Raw genomic sequence first — 14,758 nt, 5'->3', positions numbered from 1 at the left:
AAGGAATCCTTCATGTCCAACTTACCTTGAACACAAATCCAACGTGTAAAAAAAACACATGTTCCACAAGGGATAGCCTATACATTGACGTGCTTTAAACTCCCTATAATTCTGAATAAGATTCCAGGAAAGGTTTGTAAAATACCTTTGTTGACTTTTATTGATCATGAAGAGTAGCTAATTATGTTTGAGCTCAGTGATGTTTAATGACCACAAAGCACCCAAGCCAACGACCCTGACAGCATTTTAATTTACTATCAAATGAAAATATCCATGGCGTGATTCAATTTATACTGTTTTTTCATGCATAAATAATTCCAGATTTTATAGAGTTTGACATTGCATGCTTTTTCCATACACATGGTAAACCCTGTGTAGCTATGTGTTTGCTCCTATTTGAGTGCAAAATGCATTTTTGTTTTTACTGTTTTCTTCAACCTCTACCTTTTTCCGATCGTAATTTTAAATTTCTTCCTGATGTGTTGGAATCGATACTTTCAAATTGTGCTTTGAGTTCCTTTTATTATACAAAAATGTAATCCTTAAAAAAAGGAGTCTCATCTACTGCAACATTCTCAAAATACAGATACAAATTTCTAAATAAAAAGAAATAGACACATATCAATTCCTAAAAGGAACTGTACAGCACCTCCCATTTTGTTTCCATATTTTTCTTCAATAGAAAAACAAATCTGTTTTCCCCAGCAGATCATCACAAAGGGTACACACCTACTTTCCCATGATGGCATGCCCCAGCTGAAAGTACCTGCCAATAAAGCCTTTAAAGAATCCAATTGGTGTATGCTCACAGTTCCCCACCCCTTTATTGGTCTTGCAGCTGCAAGAGGAACAGTTTTTAAAGGCACATTGTACCCTCAGGAAGCCTGTTTCAGGTTAGCTGGGTGGGGTGAATAAAGAAGCCTGATACAAAGTGGAGTAGTAGTATGATGGATTTTTATTTACAACAACCAGTTTGGTTCAGGTATAAAAACAAAATGTCTCTTATGACAGTACCAGCGGTGTCGTTTTTCCACCTCTGCTGGTCAGCCAATGTCAAAACCCTTGTCTTTGGATTGCAGGATTTTCCAGGTTTGCGAACCCTGGTCGATTAAGTATGTGATTCTGAGCCTTTCACAGTCAGCTTCTATGGGCTTGGGCAAGTTGGCAGGTCTCCTCTCCGCACAGTATATATGGGGCCCAGAGGTAATATCCCCACCGCTTCTGGGAACCTAACGGTGAAAACTCCCATGTAGGCGTTTAGTGTTTTCACTGTTAGGTCTCCTCTCCTTCACTTCGCAATAACTCTTCTCCTTCTGATGACACCCTTCTCAAACCTCCTTCTATCTAACAACTTGCTCCACCTGATAACAGCCTACTCTGACCTCCTTAACTCTCCAACAGCTCTCCACCTTCTCCTGCTGCTGATTACGCCACCTTCTCCCACCAAGCTCCACCAAATTCTCCCTCCAACCTCCAGGTCCCTCTTTCTGCTTTCCTCTCAATAATTCTCTCTCAGCACAATCCACCAAACTCTCTCCTCAAACTCGTACTCTAACGGCCCTCACTGTCGGCCAGGGTTGGTGCTGGAATCTATAGGGCACCTGTGCACTGAGGGGTGTGCTTAGTTCTGATTGAGCCCAGGGTTGATGATAATATGGCTTTGAAGGGGGCTGGCCTAAAGTTACATGAAGGACTGCCATCATCTTGGATTTCAGAAGGGTGGGGTGCAGGTTTGGAGTCTCCCTCCCCGTTGTAAGTCATGGTACCATTGTTTTGGTGAACTTGTGCCCCCCTGCTCTGCCAGCCTGTGATGTTATATGCATTACATTTCTCGGCAAGGAGGAGAGGCTGTTTGCTACATTTGTTTTGCCTTCCCCATGTGGAAAGCACAGGTTTTAAACCCTCATGGCGTGGAGTGAAGGCTATGTGCATTTCTCTTTCGGCTTGTACGTTCTCCTGGAATCACCCATGCACTGTTCCAGAGCACTTGAATTCCACTAGTAACACAAGCTACAGTGTCTGGCTCACAGAGCAGAAGATTGTCCAATCTCTGCACAGCTGGGATTTTAAAGGACTTGTGAGAGCCACAGAGAGTGAGGAGAAAGTCCTCTGGACTGAGCAGCAGAAAGAGACATCCCACTGGAGGGCAGAGTTGAGAGACTGCCCCACACAAGACAACGTGAAGAGCTGAGGAGCTCAAAGACCTGCGCAACGCTGCCCTCCCCTAAGGGGTCCCCAGTCAACAGAATTCAACCTCTTAGGAGAAGGGAACAAGCCACGCCAAAGCTAGTCATATGGCGAATGCAACTGACGCTGCCGAAAAACCACTGAGCCCCGATGGGATGAACCAAAATGGTTGAAAAGATGCAGACGGCCGAGAAGGAACTCGAGCCACTGTTGTAGAAACATCCTACCTGGAGGAACACAGTCACAGCAGTACGCGGTTGTTCCCGAAAACTGAGTGGAGGGTGGAGAAGATTAGCCCAGCCCCAAGCTGGGGGAAGAGAGAAGGTGCCCCAAGTAGGGGGAAGAGAGAAAGTACCCCAAGGAGGGGGAAGAGAGAAAGAACCCCAAGTCGGGTCGGGGAGAAAGAACCCCAATCTGGGGTAAGAGAGAAGCAACCTCAAGCCAGGGTAATAAGGAAAGTATCCCAAGTAGGGGTGGAAGAGGAAATACCACAAGAAGAATAGAAGCCCTGAGGCCCCAAGATTGGGTGAGGAATACTACAACACAGGTAGGGAGAGGATACGCTATATCCCACATAGGGGTGAGAGTCACAATAGCATCTTGTGGTACACCAGAAAGCAAAGCCCAAGACTGGGAGAAAGGTATAAACCTGAAACATGGAACTGTAAATCCAAGCACGTGGCTTGGAAGAAAGCTGGGTAACAAGACATTGTTTTCTGAAGGAAACTTTGTTTTAACTGTGTAGCTGGAAAGACACCAGAGAGACAATTGGGTGGACGGTCAGTACCCAGCCAATGTCCTATATGGAGGAGAAGGAGTCTGACTCATCATGAATTTGCCATGCCGGAAATAAGGTGCTGGTAACAACCAGCAAACTCCAAGTATGCCAGTAGGGGCTGTGATCTACCGGCAGGCCTGACCTGCCAGTAGTTCAGGCCCCTACCGGCAGACAATTGCCGCAATCACCAGCACGAGTATTACCGGTGCAAGTGATTGCCATCCCTATCCCATGGAGTCCTATGGTACTCCATGGGAATTTCGATTTTTCGGTGTCCCCACAACCTGTAATATCCTGACCGCACAGTAGTGCCCCTGTATCACACCGGAATTACTGGCAGGATATCGGGGGACGTGTAGTAAGCCCCACATTCTTGGTCTGATAGAATTTGTTTTATTTCTATTTTTGTTAGTGGTAGGGACAGACTTCAGTTAGAGTAGGCTTATAACAGAGAACTGATTCTTGTTGCACAACATCCTGACAAGCACCCTTTTTTTCTATTTTCTGATATAAACTAGGGTAAAGATCCCCTTAGTCATAGAGAAAATAGATGCCTTCTACTCCTGTGATAATGAAAAGAAACTTGAGAATCATGTCCTCTCGTCTGCCTCCTGAGTCTGACTTGCCACATAACTGAAAATATTATTCAGAGATGGACCAAAGCATTGGGTTTCAAAATCGATCAGACTTCATCAGATGGCGCAGTGTGAAATTATTCGTAAAGAGAAAAACACAGCACAGCTTGTGCTCGAAATGAACGGAAAAACCTTTTAAAGTTGATTGGCTGAAGGAGCAGCATGGAATGTGGGTCTGAAAACTGCTGTCTTATCTAAAAGACAACAAAACACCTGAAAGCAAGGAACACAACGGTTTCAAAACAGCACACATTTCTATCTGTAAGTTGCATTTTACAAAAAAGGAATAACAAATCCTTTTCTTATGTAACTGTTAAGTTAGGTAAGGTAGTGTTAAAGAGGGCCCAGTAGTTTCCTAAAATTACAAACTTTTTTGGCTATTCTGTCTTAGCCGAGTGGAAGGCTGTGCACAGCTCCATGATGCATCTTAAAACAGTCACCCAGAGGTTCAGTCACCCTTTGGTGCATTCCATAAATACAATTGGGTATCCTCAGCATACCGATGTTCTTATATACCCTTGTTATTAGAGTTTTCCTAAAGTCTACCTGGAGGTGAGACTTTATAAAACTATCCCTTGATATACAGACCCAACTCTTAGTATAGGTCTGCACTACCCAAAGGTTTGGTAGAATGGCAGAGTAGCCAGGCTTATGTTATGAGAAGGTTGTGTGCTGTATGTCAAAAAAAAGAGAACCCAGTAAATACATTAGTCCAAAGAAACTCTCACACACTTGTAGTTATAGTAAAATATAGATTTATTTTAAACACACAAGACAAAGGTATGTAAACACTATTTAGACTAACCAACACAACAAAAGGAAACATAAGCAACTCCTTTTCAGGTAAATACTTAACTAGTAGTGGCTTGCGCCAGCAATGAGTACAGTTCAGTGACAATTCAATTGCTTAACTATTAGTGGCTCGCGCCCACGCTGAACACCGTAAAATGACAGTAATGACAGCTCCACTGCTTAAATAGTAGTGGCTTGCACCAGCAATTAACACAGTCAAATCACAGTTCAGTTCTAAGGAGGAAAAAGGGTTATTCGACACTAATATCAATAATTTATACTTTTAGTAAGACTTTTCAAGGATTCCAGCACTTTAGCAGTCCATTCCCTAACTAGTCTCAGAGTTCTCAAAAGTCAGTTGAGGAGGGATGCAAAAGCCATGCAACTGTAGAAAAGGCACAGGTTGCTCAGGACGCTTAGTTACTTTCAAGTAAAATGCTGTAGTAGAATAAAAAGTTAGTAGGGACTTTGGAAAGGACTCCCTATTCACGCACAAGCTGCTAAGCCTGGGAAAAGGATATGGGTGAACACCCAAACACCTAATAAAGCACTCTAGTCACACACTACCTTGAGCCCCACAGTACCTTAGGTTGTTTGAAGAAAATGCAGCTGGACTCTTTCCTGTGCAGCAGCGACAGATCCAGTCTCCCGTTTCCTCAGTCTTGCAATGAAAGGCGGGAATCTGGAAGGGTGGTCGCAGCAGCCGTGAAAAAGAACCATAAGCAAGGTTCTCCAGCATGGAGTCTGGCATGGATTCACATGCTCATGAATATTCCCCGTCGTCAGGCTGGGAATCCTCGGTAAAGAAAAAATCAGTATCAGTTTCGTTTCTGATCTGTCTTTCGTAGTAGTAACCAATCACTGATCTCTGCGTCATACTGACCACAGCCAATGACTGCCCTCTACCTAAGCCCCGCCTCTGGCAGCCATCTTCAGATTTTTACCACACGTTCAAGTGTTGGAGTCCTCGTGCTTAGCTCTCGAGCTTTTACTGCGTGTTTTGCGCTTTTTCAGGTGAATTTTCACATTTTTTCGGTTAATCGAGCCTCAAGCTCCACCGTTTCTACTCCCGTTAACGGCTACCCGTTGCAGGATTTTCCTACGCCCCTCAAGGGTGAAGATTTCGTCGAATCAACTTCTTGGAGGATTCCAGAAGATTCGCGGCCTACTTCGAGATAGCCTAGGATGCGAGTTCGTCGCCCGGACCCAAGCTGTTTCGCAGCTGCCCTGGATGCGGGCTGCAGAATGTGTTTAAGGAAGACGAACATTCGCGATGCCTCTACTGTCTTCATGGGGACAGGACTCATATAGAGAAGGACTGCCAGTTCTGCAAGAACTTGTCGGAGCGGACCATGAGGGGCCGCCGATCCCGTCTCGCCAGCTGGTTGGAGAAGGGCTCAACGGGTGAGAAGAAGAAGGGTCCGAGTGGGCTTCTAAGTCCTGTGCGGGCGCCCCGGCGACGGGGGCCCAACACCAGGCCAAGCGCCGCAAGTCCGCCGGCTCCGGGAGCGCCGAAAGGTCGGGCTCTTCAGTCGCAAGGCAGGGCGCACCTTCCCCGGCACCATCAACCACGAGCCAGCGCTCCGGTTCGGGGAAGAGGAAGTCTGAGACCCCGGGTAAGCTTCGGGAGAAGCCCCGTCCGATCTCGGAAGAGGGGGAGTGAGGCGTCGCCCCTCCCCCGAAGGAGAAGACCCGGGACGCACCTAAGGTGGTGAAGGCCCCTACCCAGCAGGCAAAGGCCTCTATCGAGGTGATCGCAGCGACTCTGGCCAAGCCGGCAGAGACCCCGCCAACGGAGACTGCCTCCGGGACTAGAGTTTCCCTGCCGCCAAGGAGGGAATCCTCTTTTCAGCCCATCGTCGTGGCCGCCATGATGGAAGAAGCGAGGAGGGGCACGGTAGCCTCCTCGAGCTCGGAGTCAGCCTCGGAGGAGGAACTGACCGAGGCCATGAGGAACCTCGAAGTCCAATTTGAGAAGGTTCGATCCCGTAAGGAAGATCCTCGGGAGATAACCGAGGAAGACGGCGAGGAAGAGCAGCCTTCCCTGCCGGCGCGGCCGGAACCTAGGCCTCAGGATGGCTCGGCGGCCATTTTGTCTGCGATCCAGTCCTTATGCCCTGAGATAAGGACTAGGTTCCCACGGCCCAGGCCGGAGGACCCGCAGCCTGGCCCGTCGGGAAGTCCTCAGAACAAACGATGGCGGACCCAACCCTCTCCTCCTCTCGCCCCCGTAAGGCCTACAGTTCCCTCCTCATCCTCCCATGAGTCGGGAGATGACGGTGCATTGGGCTCGACGACGGGTTCTGAGGGCGACAACGACGGAACGGGTCTCCCGTCTCCCGTCGCACAGGCCTCGCCGCCCGACGAGATTGGCTCATTCCACGCCATGATCGCCAGGGCGTCCGAATTGTTCCAGCTCTGCCCGGAGGAGCAGAAAAAGGAAAGTTTCCTCTATCAGCGCCGGGAGGCCAAGAGGAAGACTGTCTGTCAGGCTCTGAAGTAACTCCCTTCCCCTCCTCCTCACCTGAAAGATCTGTGGAACCGTCTTGGTACTCTGTCTTCTTCTTCAGTCTCTCTTGACTCTCTGTGTTTATCTTCTTCCTGGTCTTTTTATTGTGCAAAAAGGGACGAGCTCCCTGGGATGCCACGCTGTCGGTATATGAGATAACCGGACAGGGGGGACTCCCGGGAGCCGGTTCCGGAGCAGGGAAAAAGCCACATGGCAGAAAAAACCCTGCTAGTTGGTTCCACTGTGTGCAGGCAGGTTGGAGACGTGTGTAGTTGAGCAGAGTCCGGATGAAAAGAATCTTGGCGTGAAGGAGATACTGGAGCTGATAATGGAGCAGATCCAAGGGAGATTCCAACAAGAGGATTGTGAGGTAAGTATGCCCAGAGAGGAGGGAACCCAGACCGGGAAGCAAAGAAGAGAAGGTAAAGCTACAAGATACACAGGAGGGGAATTCAAGATATCCGGGACGGATAACCGGTCTGAATGGCAGGGACGCGAGCAGCGTCGGGAGCAAGAGACAGAGAGACTCGAGGGAGAAGAAATAGCAGTAGGGAAGAGAAAACGAAGGACGAACACACACGGTAACGTTACCTTCGCGGAGCGTAGAAGGTGCAACGCGAGGAGGAAAGGACCGGACCGGCATTACTAGATGCGGCGGCCATCTTGGGGAACAACTAGACCGTTGAATCCGAACGGCCGCCGACGTAACTGAGCCGCTAATGGCGCTTCCAGATGTCCCACAAACGCCGCCATGCGGAATGCATGACAGTATGCCTCCTCCACACCGGGGGTCCTCCCGGTTTGCCGGGATGTAACATATGGAATCTCCTGATTAGTAGAGGTGCGTGTATGTGTTGCACTGGTTCCCAAGATCGTTCTGCCGCTGGATACCCCTTCCAATGTACCAGGTATTGTAATACACCATGATGGTAGCGTGAATCCACCAGAAGAGAGACTTTGTATTGTGCAGGCACTACCAGAACGGTTCTAGTCGTTCTGCTAGATCTTCTCTTATACGGATCTGGTAGATAAGGCTTCAGAAGTGAGGCATGGAACACAGGATGAACATGCTTCAAGTAGGTGTGTAGTTGGAGTTTAAAGGCTACCGGATTGATCTTCTTAATGATCTGGAAAGGACCGATATATCTCGGCGCAAACTTCCCTGTATGTGTCCATCGTGGTAGGTACCTAGTAGCTAACCAAACCTTGCTGCCCTCGGCCCAGGGGGAGGAGCCTTCCTCTTCTTGTCGGCCCAAGTCTTGTAAGATAGGCGACTAGCATCCAGAGTCTCCCTGGCTATTCTATGAGAATCGTTGAGCTCCTGCAAGAGGTGTTCTATAGCAGGCAGCTTAGACGGTCGCCTCTGGGCAAGAGGAAGATGGGTTGGGTGGTAACCATAGGTGCAATAAAAAGGAGATATTTGGATGGCGGTATGTTTGGTGTTATTATAGGCGAATTCGGCCATGGGGAGGAAGGTACACCAGTCTTCTTGCTTCTTGCTGCAAAAACAACGGAGGTATTGTTCTAAGGTGTGATTTAGTCTCTCAGTCTGCCCATTGCTTTGGGATGAAACCCGGATGAAAGGGCCCGCTGGACACCCAGTTGCTTGCAAAGGGATCCCCAAAACAAATAGGTGAACTATGGGCCACGATCCGAAACAATAGTGTTGGGAAGGCCATGTAACCGTACAATTTCCTTGAGGAATACTCTGGCCATTTCAGGAGCTGTTGGTACTGCTCTAAGTGGAGTAAAATGGGCCAACTTACTTAAGGAATCTATAGTCACCATAATGTCATTATTGCCTTCTGATCGGGGTAGATCAACAATAAAATCCGTTGAGACATGAGTCCAGGGTTGCTTGGGCGCTGGCTCCTGTTGAAGTAAACCAAGAGGTTTAGAAGTGGAGTATTTGTTAGAAGCGCAGATGGGACAGGATTCGACATATGACTGGACATCTTGGCTCCAAGTAGGCCACCAGAACAGTCTCGAAATGAGATCCTTGGTAGCGCGAATGCCCTTGTGGCCTGCCAACGGTGTATCATGACACCAAGAGAGGGCCATTCTTTGATGTCTACTATCGGGTAGATACAAGGCTCGCCCCTTAAATAGGTAGCCTTCTCTGTCTTCTAACCGAGGATCCACAGATTCCTTCATGAGTTTCCCTTGTTGTCTGAGCTGTACATCCCGTAGGAATGCATTAGCTATGGTCTTAAAATTCTTGCCTGCTAATATCAAGTCATGGACTAGGTTCTCTTCAGCATCTCCTTGATACCCACGGGATAAAGCGTCGGTCAAGATGTTCTCTTTGCCGAGAAGATAGGTGACTTCAAAGTCGAACTGGGAAAAATAATAGGCCCATCGAGCATGACGGGCGTTACGACACTCCATCTGCTGAAGGACTCGGAGATTGCTATGGTCTGTGCGGACAGTGAACCGGTGTCGGGCCCCTTGAAGGAGGTGTCGCCATTCCTCACAGGCATGTTTGATGGCTAATAGTTCTCTTTCAATAACGGAATAATTTCTTTCGCTGGTAGAGAGGGTCTTGGAGTAATAGGCCACTGGATGTTCCAGACTATCTAAGCTCTTTTGGAGGAGAGCCGCCCCAATAGCACCTCCTGAGGCGTCTGTTTGCACGATGAAGGGCAATGCTTGATCAGGCTGGATTAGAATGGGTGCAGAAGTAAAGGCCTACTTAAGGGTTTGAAACGCGACGTCTGCTTCTTGTGTCCAGTTGAATTGTATCCCTTTCTTGAGCAAAGAGGTGATTGGAAGGACCAAATTGGAGAAACCCGAAATAAATTGTCTGTAGAAATTTGCGAGTCCTAGAAAGCGTTGGGTCTCCTTGACGTTCCTGGGTACAGGCCACTGAATTATAGCTTGTATCTTCCTCGGATCCATGCGGGTACCTTCTTGCGAGAGAATGAAACCCAGATACGATACAGAAGGGGAATCAAAAACGCATTTTTCTGGTTTAACATAGAGTTGATTCCTCAGTAGGCGGTCCAAGTAAATCAAATGTCGTCTAGATAAAACACTACGGAAGAAAACAGAAGGTCTGCTAGAAGTTTGTCCATAAAGCGTTGGAACACCGCTGGGGCATTCACAAGGCCGAAGAGCATGACCCGATACTCAAAATGACCCAGAGGTGTCCTAAAGGCTGTCTTCCACTCATCCCCTTGCCTAATGCGAAGCAGATGGTAAGCCCCTCTTAAGTCCAGTTTACTGAAGATTGAAGCACCTTCAACTGCCTCCAATATCTCTTTGATCAGAGGCATCGGATAACGGTCCTTTATGGTGAGTTGATTGAGACCTTGGTAATCAATGCAGGGGCGAAGGTAACAGGAGTCTTTCTTAGGTATGAAAAACAACGAAGCTCCTGCAGGTGACTTGGATTCCTGGATGAGACCGTTTTGCAGGTTACAATCAAGGTATTCCTTAAGGGCCTTGCGCTCGGGCAGAGACAGAGGGTACATCCTTCCAAATGGAACTGAAGCATTGGGAATGGTGTCTATAGCACAATCTTCGTTCCTGTGAGGAGGAAGGGAATGTGGCTGCCTTTCCATAAAAACCTCGAGGAAGTCTTGGTAATGCTCTGGAACCAGATGTAAAGAGGCTGCCAGTAACAAACTCTTGTTGTTGGATAGCCTGTTTGGAGAAGTCTGATGAAGGCAGTACTCTTGACAATAGGAGGACTGGAATTGTATGGTATTAGTTGACCAGTCCACTAGAGGGTAGTGGCGGCGCAGCCATGGAATCCCCAGAATCACCGGAAAATGGGCTGCCTTTATAAGGTCAAACACAATCTCTTCCTTATGTTGGAACAATTGCACCTGTATTGGAAGAGTCTCTTGAGTAATGGGTCCGGAAGACAAAGGTGTGCCATCCACCCCTTCAACCGGGATGGGCCTGTCCTTAGAGAGAATGGGTATCTTCATCTTCCATGCCCACGAAGCATCAATGAAATTTCCCGCTGCCCCACAGTCTAACATGGCAATAACATCCCAGACTGCTGAAGATCCACTGGACAACTTAATCTGAAAAACCATCAGCCGATGATCTTCTTGAGAGGAGAGAGGCAAAGAGCTGTTACAGGGATCCTTGCAAACTTCCCCCGACCTGACCCTGTTCCGGTTCGGGGGAGATCGTTTCCCTGACGGCGAGGAGGAACCTCTGGACAATTGCGCAATAAATGTTTATTGGAGCCACAATACATACACAATCCCAGATCCCTTCTTCGCTTCCTTTCTACTGCAGTTAGGGGACCTCTGGCTGTGCCAATTTGCATAGGTTCTTCCCCTAGCTGGGATGCAGAGTGATCACTAGCCGCAGGAGAAGACACTGGCGAGAAAGGGAGTCTTGGTCTCCTTCGTTCTCGTCTCCTCTCGCCTAATCTGAATTCAATCTGTAAGGCCAGAGAGTCAAGTTCCTGAAAAGACTGTGGTCTCGCTACGCGGGCCAACTCGTCCTTAATGTCTTCATGTAGGCCACGGCGAAACAATGTCTGTTGGGCAGAGTCCGGCCACCCTGCCTCAGTCGCTAGGCGCATGAACGTCGTTACATAAGTCTGGACATCATGAGATCCTTGTCTGATGTCTACAATGGCCTCATAGGTGGTGTATAAAACTTCGGGTCTTTCAAAACGTGTCTTAAATCGTTGAAATAACTGGTCATAATCATTAGTAGAGGGGTCTGACTGAAGGATTAGAGGTGTTGCCCAAGCAAGGGCATTCCCATCTAGATTAGAGACTAGGAACCCCACCTTGGCTTTAGCCGTCTCATAAGCCCGAGGACGAAAGGTGAAGTACAGTTGACAGGCGTCTAGAAACTTTATTAAAGTCTTGGGGTTCCCATCATATTTCCCAAATGGGAAAGGAAGCGGGGGTAATTCTCCTCTGGATTCATCTCGGGCAGAAACCTGTTGCCTTAAGGATTGATTGTCAGCGCGAAGGGATTGAACTTCTACAGTGAGTCCTTGGATAGCAGCTACCAATTCCTGGTACTGTTCCAACGAAGCCATTGCTTTTCTTTGGCGTTGCACTCTGTCAGGCTCTGAAGTAACTCCCTTCCCCTCCTCCTCACCTGAAAGATCTGTGGAACCGTCTTGGTACTCTGTCTTCTTCTTCAGTCTCTCTTGCCTCTCTGTGTTGATCTTCTTCCTGGTCTTTTTATCGTGCAAAAAGGGACGAGCTCCCTGGGATGCCACGCTGTCGGTATATGAGATAACCGGACAGGGGGGACTCCCGGGAGCCGGTTCCGGAGCAGGGAAAAAGCCACACGGCAGAAAAAACCCTGCTAGTTGGTTCCACTGTGTGCAGGCAGGTTGGAGACGTTTGTATTTGAGCAGAGTCCGGATGAAAAGAATCTTGGCGTGAAGGATATACTGGAGCTGATAATGGAGCAGATCCAAGGGAGATTCCAACAAGAGGAACGTGAGGTAAGTATGCCCAGAGAGGAGGGAACCCAGACCGGGAAGCAAAGAAGAGAAGGTAAAGCTCCAGGGATACACAGGAGGGGAATTCAAGATATCCGGGACGGATAACAGGTCTGAATGGCAGGGACGCGAGCAGCGTCGGGAGCAAGAGACAGAGAGACTCGAGGGAGAAGAAATAGCAGTAGGGAAGAGAAAACGAAGGACGAACACACACGGTAGCGTTACCTTCGCGGAGCGTAGAAGGTGCAACGCGAGGAGGAAAGGACCGGACCGGCATTACTAGATGCGGCGGCCATCTTGGGGAACAACTAGACCGTTGAATCCGAACGGCCGCCGACGTAACGGAGCCGCTAATGGCGCTTCCAGATGTCCCACAAACGCTGCCATGCGGAATGCATGACACTGTCATCGCGGTGCTTCTAATCGATGACATCTGGGAGGAGGGCCTGTCGGTTCTCAAAAACCCCTCCACGGCACCAGGGAAACGGGACCGGTACGAGAAGAAGTACCAGGTCCCCGAAACCGCTCCCCTGTGCCTGAGGGCCCAGCCAACGCCAGACTCGGTCGTCTCGGCGGCGGCGAAGAAGAAAGCGGCAGGGTCAGGAGCCTCGACGTCGAATTCCCCGCCGGACGGCGAGGGAAAGAAGTTGGACGCCATGGGGCGGCAGGTCATTTCGTCGGCGGCGACGACGATCAAAGCGGCCAATGCCCTGGCGATCGTGGCCCGTTACGACAGGGAGCTCTGGTTTAAGCTGGCCCCCATATTGGACTTCCTGCCGGACGACAAGAGGTCTGAGGCCCTGGAAATACTGCAAGAGGGCAAGGTGGCGTCAGACCACACCATAACGGTGGCAACCGATATTGCCGATACCGGGGTCAGCCAGCTGGGCAACGGTGTTTGCCTACGACGACGGGGTTGGCTCCGGGCGACCGACTTCCGTCAGGACGTCCAGACCAGGGTGTTGGACATGCCGTTCGACGGCAGCAACTTGTTCGGGAAGGCGGTGGACAAATCCCTCCAAGCCATAAAAACGGACACGGAGACGGCCCGCGCCCTAGGAGCCCTTCAGCAACAACGGCCCTTTCGGAGCTCCGGAGGCAGACAGGGTGCCTCCAAGGGATCCAGCGGTGGCTCGTCATCCTACCGCCAGGCGGCACGCTCCTCGTCTCAGGAGGCCTACAGGGGTCGCGGCAAGCAGGGAGCGCCTCGCCGCCGTCGGCAAGGTGGCCAGGGCGGCAAGGCCACCACCTCCAAGCAGGACTGAACCGGCCGTGGTCTTGGGCCCCCACCGAAGCACCCCGGTGGGAGGCCGGCTGACGAATTTCGTCGGCGTGTGGAAGTCCATCTCCACCGACTGTTGGGTGCTGGATACCCTGGCAAGAGGACACTCCTTCAGGAATTCGATAAAGTGCCCTCACGTTCCACCTGTGGCCAAGAAGGAAAATCACGTCCCGCAACTGCTGTTGGAAGTACGGGCGATGCTCAGGAAAGGCGCCATTGAGCTTGTCCCGAAGAGGCTCCGGGGTGTACTCAAGGTACTTCCTCGTCAGGAAGAAGACGGGCGGCTGGCGCCCCATCCTGGACCTTCGTCGTTTGAACAAATACATCAGATCACAAAAGTTCAGGATGGTCACCCTCCAGCACGTACTGGGACAGCTGGAGGAAGGTGACTTTCTATCGTCGTTGGACCTGGAGGATGCATACTTCCACGTTCCCATCCTCAAAAGTCACCGAAAGTTCCTCAGGTTCGTCGTCCAGGGACGCCACTACCAATTCAGAGCACTGCCGTTCGGATTGAAGTCGGCCCCCAGGGTCTTTACCAAGTGCCTAGCACCAGTGGCGGCGCGGCTGCGCCGGCAGGGGATTCACGTCTACCCCTACCTGGACGACTGGCTCATCCGCTCAAGGACGAGGGAACTCGCCGTCGAGCACACTGCGAGGACCGTCCAGTTACTCACAGACCTGGGATTCGCCATAAACTACCCAAAGTCCCACCTGGTGCCGTCGCAGGTGGCCCTGTTTCTGGGAGCGAAGCTCGATACAGTGAGGCACCTGGCGGCCCCGTCGGAAGAACGGACGAAGACCATTCTAGGCAAAGTGCAGCACCTGCTAACCACAGACGTGGCCAGGGTGAGGTCCATCAAGTCCCTCCTGGGGATGATGTCCTCCTGCATCTACCTGGTGCGCCTCTGCAGACTACGGATGCGCCCTCTTCAAGAATTTCTCGACGCCCGTTGGATGCAGGCGACAGGCACCTTCGAAGACAGGGTCACCCTCAACGAGGTGTTCCGGCAGGCGATTCAGTGGTGGGGCGTTCGAGCGCACCTCACGGCGGGCAAGGACTTTCAGACGCCGGTGTACCAGGAAACGGTGACGACGGACGCCTCCCTGGAAGGTTGGGGCGCCTACACCGGAGATCTCCACG

General features: G+C 50.3%; 1 protein-coding gene across 5 annotated transcripts in view; it reads left to right on the top strand.

Annotated features, from left to right (window-relative positions):
• The window catches only part of AP3B2 (adaptor related protein complex 3 subunit beta 2), a 533,172-nt gene that overhangs the window by 482,959 nt on the left and 35,455 nt on the right, over nucleotides 1-14,758 (top strand). The gene's annotated exons all lie outside the window — the stretch shown is intronic.

Source organism: Ambystoma mexicanum, chromosome 11 (genome assembly GCF_040938575.1).
Source record: "Ambystoma mexicanum isolate Mex_15411 chromosome 11, UKY_AmexF1_1, whole genome shotgun sequence".
In the NCBI taxonomy this organism is placed as follows: domain Eukaryota; kingdom Metazoa; phylum Chordata; class Amphibia; order Caudata; family Ambystomatidae; genus Ambystoma; species Ambystoma mexicanum.
This window is presented reverse-complemented; position numbering and strand designations above follow the sequence as displayed.